The sequence below is a fragment of the Pan troglodytes genome, chromosome 2, assembly GCF_028858775.2.
Source record: "Pan troglodytes isolate AG18354 chromosome 2, NHGRI_mPanTro3-v2.0_pri, whole genome shotgun sequence".
In the NCBI taxonomy this organism is placed as follows: domain Eukaryota; kingdom Metazoa; phylum Chordata; class Mammalia; order Primates; family Hominidae; genus Pan; species Pan troglodytes.
In genome coordinates this window covers 193,335,147-193,341,235 of record NC_086015.1, presented here as the reverse complement: position 1 = coordinate 193,341,235, position 6,089 = coordinate 193,335,147, and the positions used below count along the sequence as shown (strand labels likewise).

The window sequence follows — 6,089 nt, the reverse complement described above, 5'->3', positions numbered from 1 at the left end:
TAAAAAAGAATGAGATCCAGTCATATGAAACAACATGGATGGAACCAGAGATCACATATTCTTTTTATACTATGCAATAAATAAATTTTTAAGTGATGTGGAATTTTTTATGTATAGTTTTTTGTTGTTTTTGTTTTTGTTTTTGTTTTGAGATGGAGTCTCACTCTGTCACCCAGGCTGGAGTGCAGTGGCACAATCTCGGCTCACTGCAAACTGCGCCTCCCGGGTTCACACCATTCTCCTGCCTCAGCCTCCTGAGTAGCTGGGACTACAGGCGCCCGCCACCACGCCCAGCTAATTTTTTTTTTTTTGTATTTTTTAATAGTGACGGGGTTTCACCGTGTTAGCCAGGATGGTCTCAATCTCCTGACCTTGTGATCCGCCCTCCTCGGCCTCCCAAAGTGCTGGGGTTACAGGCGTAAGCCACCGCGCCCAGACTATGTATAGTTTTGTATCTGCCTTCTCATTAAAACATCATAAAGAAATATTATGCACATATTACAGAAGAAAATGGAGGCTGCTCAGAGATCAGAATATATTTCCCAAGATTACAGATAATCAGAGAGTAACAGAGCTAAGACCAGAAGACTAACGTTCTCTCTACAAATAATTAGAACTAATGTATATGTAACATTTACTATATGCCAGGCACACTTCTAAGATTTTTATTGGTGTTAACTCCATAAACCATTACATTATCTCCATAAGATAAAGCCACTATTATTATTTTTCCCTTTATGCATGAGAAAACCGAGGCACAATGAGGTTAATTAATTCATCAGATGTCACTGAGCTAATAAGTGACTAATTTTGCATTGTTAACTTCTAAGCATGGTATTCTGCTTTCCAAAATACATATGCTGCCTCAGGTGTAGAGATAAAAACATTTTAAAATGACAGCCATTGAAACTATAAATGGTAGTAAAATCAAAAATTATAATGTTATATTAATTAATAAAATTGGTTAATATGTTTTTCTTACTGCCGTCAACTCTCTTAAGATGATACTACTATTCTCCATCACCTGATATTCTGGCCAAGAACAATTAACACACAATGATCCTTCTTTCAAGTATATTACCATATGGGGTAATTGAACATTTAGTCCTAGTTAATAAAGACATAATTGCTACTTTGCTCTCTGGAAACTAGGAGTATAATTGTTCACAATAGTCACTTACGATCCTTTGTATTTCTGAGGTATCAGTTGTATCATCTTCTCTTTCATTTTCAGTTTCATTTATTCGAGGCTTCTCTCTTCTTTCTTGGTTAGTCTAGCTAAAGGTTTGATAATTTTGTTAATTTTAAAAGAAACCAACTCAGTTTTGTTGATTTTTAAATTGCTTTTGAAGATGCCAGTAAAGGACTTTTCCTGCATGTTTGTTTGTTGCATTTGAATTACACAATATACAGAGTAAAGTATACAACAAATAAAGCCCCCAGCATTAAACAAACAAACAAAACACAATACCAGCATCACACATTTCCTCTAAATTCACATTACAAAAGCAAATTACATAGATAATGAAGTAGGGAATAAGCCATGGTGTATTTTCTTCTTCCTTAAAGAAAGTCACAACAGTTATTAATATTCATTCTCTTGTGAAGTTCATTGTTCTTATTTCCATTTTCAAAGGGGAAGTTCTGTTCAGGAGGACACCCAAAATTATACTATTATGTGGCAGCATCAGCAGCACCCTCAGAACTTGGAGAAAAAAAACAAGTAACTTGTTCTTTGTATAAAGTTGTTGCTCCATTACCAGGCCTCCTGCACGTGCCTCATCCAGTGAGGTTCTGAGGTCAATAGTATCACAGGTCAGCAGGGCCCGGGCACTTCTAAGTAGGAAGGCATGACAGTATGAGAGAAGTTTCAGATGAACTAGAAGTTGCCCAGAAGAAACTAAAGCTCAGTTATGATAGCTTCATCTTGCTCAATTGTTATCTTTCAGTGTTGCTTCAACTCTTAAACTCCAAAAAGCTAAGGAGTAGAAAAATGACTCGCATCTCTAGGATTTGAGATTCCAATATTTCATTCACTCGGCAGATGGATAATGCAACTGCTAGGTGTGAGGCTTTTCGCCTTCCCTGTCGTTGAGAGTTGGCCCGATGGCTTTAGTAAGAATAAGCTGGGAGCTGTAGCATAAACATTTGCTTAACCTTATTTAACATTTTCCTTTTTTAAACTGTAGATTCAGGTCCAACTACGCAATTGCACAATTCTATGTATGTTTTTTTATTCTGCAGTTCAAATCCTTCATCTGGGGTGGTATAGGTATGAAATAGAAATTTAAAAAAGCAAATTATTCTATTTTCATTAGAAATTTAATTTTAGTCCTGTTTCTATCACGGAACTATTTTCACAAACCCTAAAACTATTTTACAAAAAGCTATTTCTAGTCTTTCATTTTACCAGTTGGTAGAACTTCTACAAAATTTTAACCAGTTTTTATCATAAAGCTATGACTAATTATTTGAGAGTACTACTTTTAGTTAAACTTCATATAAAAGGACAAGAAGAGGAAAAGTATAAGAAAACAGACCCCCTTTCTGCTTAAATTCACAAATGGCAGATTCACAGTGGGCTGGAACAGAGAAAGAGCAGGGCTCTTCAGAAACTCCAGAGTTTTTTTTTAAGATGAGCTCTCCTTGTTTCTCCCAAGCTGGTCTCAAAGTCCTGGGCTCAAGCGACCCTCCTGCTACAGCATCGCAAGTAGATGGGATTACAGAGCATGTGCCACTGTGCCCCACTCAGATCTTTTGATTAAGCTATCAGTAAAGGCTGAGAACATTCAGACTTATAAATTCCTTGAATGAGACCCCTCATTATCTGTGGTTTTCTCATTTCAAAGCAGCATGATGTTATCTCTGAAGTTGTTCCTGAAGATAAAGAGGTGGCAGACGGCCAGGGCTAGAATATGATTTGCAAAAGGCTAAATGAATGTGTGTAACCTGTAAAGCAGCAGCTGTCTACCTCTGGTGGGCATCAGAAATACCTGCACACCTTTCTAAACATACACGGGCTTGGACCTCACTCCCTACCTCCAAAGGTGGAGCTCTAGGCAGATAAGTCTTGCCAAAGTTTATTTGGCCATTCTGATGTGTGAAACAGAAAAGTAACTATTGGTGCAATGTTTCTGCCAGGCAAATTCACAATCATTGTTTTGCATAACTGGAGACGATTTATCAATGGTGCACTTTACAAGATCACCACTGTAACAGTTCCTTTGTCTACCCTGGCTCCTGATTATCCAGCAACAGGCATCCATACAATGTCAATTCCCTTCATAATCAAAGTTAGAATTTTAAATGAACTTTTGCTTTTCACACTCTGCTTCTTTTATGTGGCAGAGGTGAATGTACTTTTTTACTTATTTGTGGCTAGTTTCACTGAAAATTCTTCTGGTTTTAGTGTGCTGCTAATCTCTTGGTTTAAAGATAAAGAGATTTCTACATTCTAAAAAAACCAAAACATATGGAAAACATTCATCTTAGCAACTTCTAATAAAAATAAATCCTGATTTTAACTTACCACTGATTTTTACTAAACTTTTAAGCTTTATTTTATGCAACAGGATCACAATTTCTTTCCCCCGTTACTAACACCCAGATTGTTTCAAATCCCCAAAAGGGAAGTCCAAAACATCATGCTGTAGAATTCCTATGCCTTAGCTTCTGCAGTGTTTCTCTGCAAAGGGGCAGGATGATCCCAACATTCCTGTTTTCACTCTCGGAGCTGTACAAATTCTGCTTTTCAAGGTATTATTGGACAAGATCTGGTGCCAACTAGCAAATGCTCTGATCCCTTCTGAGGACTCTCCAGATTTCTGTGAATGAGATCTCATTAGTCATCCATTCATTCACCATGTGAATGTTGCTCTGATGTTTCAACAACACATCAGATTCATAGATGAATTTCTGAGCATCATTTCCAATTTAATCTGAATTTTCCATGATAATATATATCAAGTAATACATATGAGCTCATAATCTGCCACGATTTGGATGATATCTTCACTCTTCCACAAACTGAGAACACCAAAGACTCCAGTAAATCTACCCCCACACAGCAGATGGACCTTTGGCGCACCTTTCATTTTTGGCTCTAGGGGATTCCTTTTGATCAGAATCTTGTCTTTGTTCAGTCCACTTCCTCTTTCGTCCAGGCCTTCCTAATGTAGGTGAGTTCTGCTGGTGATCACAGTTACTGGCCTTCAGTTTCTCTTGATGGTGCCTTAGCACCTTAACAGTCTCTATCCACTCCTTCTGAAGACTTTCCCATGTATCAACTTCTACCCATTTGGAATTTTGGGTGGCAAGTTCTGCCGTGATGACCTGGTGATGGGCAGGAATGAGTCCTTTCTTCTTGTATGCATCGCCAACAGGAGAGATTATGCCTTTGACAACTCTATATCTTCCTGTTCCATTCATGTAATCCTTGGCCAGCTCAAACAACCTGAGGTGCTTGTTGTTGATAGAATTAAAGGAACCACAAGCAAAGAGAGCCACTTCTGTCTTCTCTGAATTTTCCATGGCAAGAACTTAAAGTTGTCGCTCTAAATGGAATACTGTGACACCTCCCTTGCTGTTTTTACAAAGAAAATTCTTTGACTCTGAAGTGACTTGCAAGGGAGGCTATTGGAACCATTTCAACTAGCGTGGCAACAGTCTTCTCTAAGGTGGGCTAGGAAAATGGTTTTATATCCAAATTATAATTAACACCCTCACTGCCACCAGCCCGGGTGTTTCTGGAGACTAAATTGTTTTTCTAATCTCTATTTCATTTATTTCTGCTCTAATTTTTACTTCCTTCTTCTTGTCAATTTTAGATTCATATTTTCTCTATTTTTCTAGTTTCTTGAGGTATAAAGTAAGGTTGCTCCTTTCTTTCTTTCTTTCTACCTTTCTTTTTCATGATGTAGGCATTTATCACTGTAAATTTCCCCCATAGGGAATGAAGCTTTTTGCTGCACTCCATAAGTTTTGATGTGTTGTGAGTCCATTTTCATTGTCTTTTGATTTCTTCTCTGACCAGAAAAAGTAATTTGGTTATTGAGGAGTATGTTTAATTTCCACATATGTTTTAATTTTCCAAAGTTCCTCCTGTTATTGATTTTTAGTTTCATAACATTGTGGTTGGAAAAGATACTTGATATGATTTCAATCTTCCTAAATTTGTTAAGACTTGTTTTGTGGCCTAACATATTATCTATCCTGGAGAATGTTCCATGTAAGCTTGAGAAGAATGTTTACTCTGCTGCTATTGGATGTAATGTTTTGTATTTATCAGTTAGGACATTTGATCTATTGTGGTATTCAAGTCTGCTGTTTCCTTGCTGATTTTCTGAGTGAATAACTTATCCATTGTTGACAGCGGGGTACTGAAGTCTTCTACTATTGTATTGCTATCTACTTCTCCCTTAAGTTCTGTTAATATTTGATTTATGTATGTAGGTGCTCTGAAGTTGGATGCTTATATATTTATAATAGTTATATGCTCTTGATTAATTGACCTCTTTTTATAGTGACTTTCTTCATCTGTTTTGACTGAAAGTCTATTTTGTCTACTGTTAAGTACAGCCACTTCTGCTCTCTTTTGGTTGTCATTTGCATGGAATATCTTATGCCATCCCTTCACTTTCAGGCTATGTTTTTCCTTGAGGCTAAAGTGAGTCTCTTGCAGGAATTATATTGTTGTAAATTGCTATTTAATCCATTCAGCCACCCTAGGTCTTTTGATTGGAGAATTTAATTTACTTACATAAATAATTGAGTGTTTATGTTGGCACCACATATAATAAAAGTAGAATCATACAGAGATGATTACCATGACCCCTGTCAAAGAATAACATGCAATTATGTGAAGTAGTCCATATTTTTAAAGTGTAGAGTTTTTATTAGTTTTCTCTTTGAGTGTTTGCTAGTTGTTTGTTTATATAATCAGTGCTAGGTTTTCTTCACTTTAATATAATGAGTTATAGGATATTATCTGCAAGCCTCATGATAACCTCAAATCAAAAAAAAAAAAAAACAAAAACAAAACACACAGAATATAAAAGGCAAGAAATTAAAACAAACCTACTGAGAAAATC

General features: G+C 36.6%; 1 non-coding gene and 1 pseudogene across 1 annotated transcript; one reads left to right on the top strand and one right to left on the bottom strand.

Annotated features, from left to right (window-relative positions):
• Positions 1-366: 366 nt before the first annotated feature.
• LOC107970532 (nicotinamide/nicotinic acid mononucleotide adenylyltransferase 1-like) lies at positions 367-6,089 on the bottom strand (annotated as a pseudogene).
• LOC112208760 (U6 spliceosomal RNA) lies at positions 5,771-5,877 on the top strand. Its single transcript, XR_002943335.1, has one exon. It is a non-coding gene; the product is annotated as a U6 spliceosomal RNA (small nuclear RNA).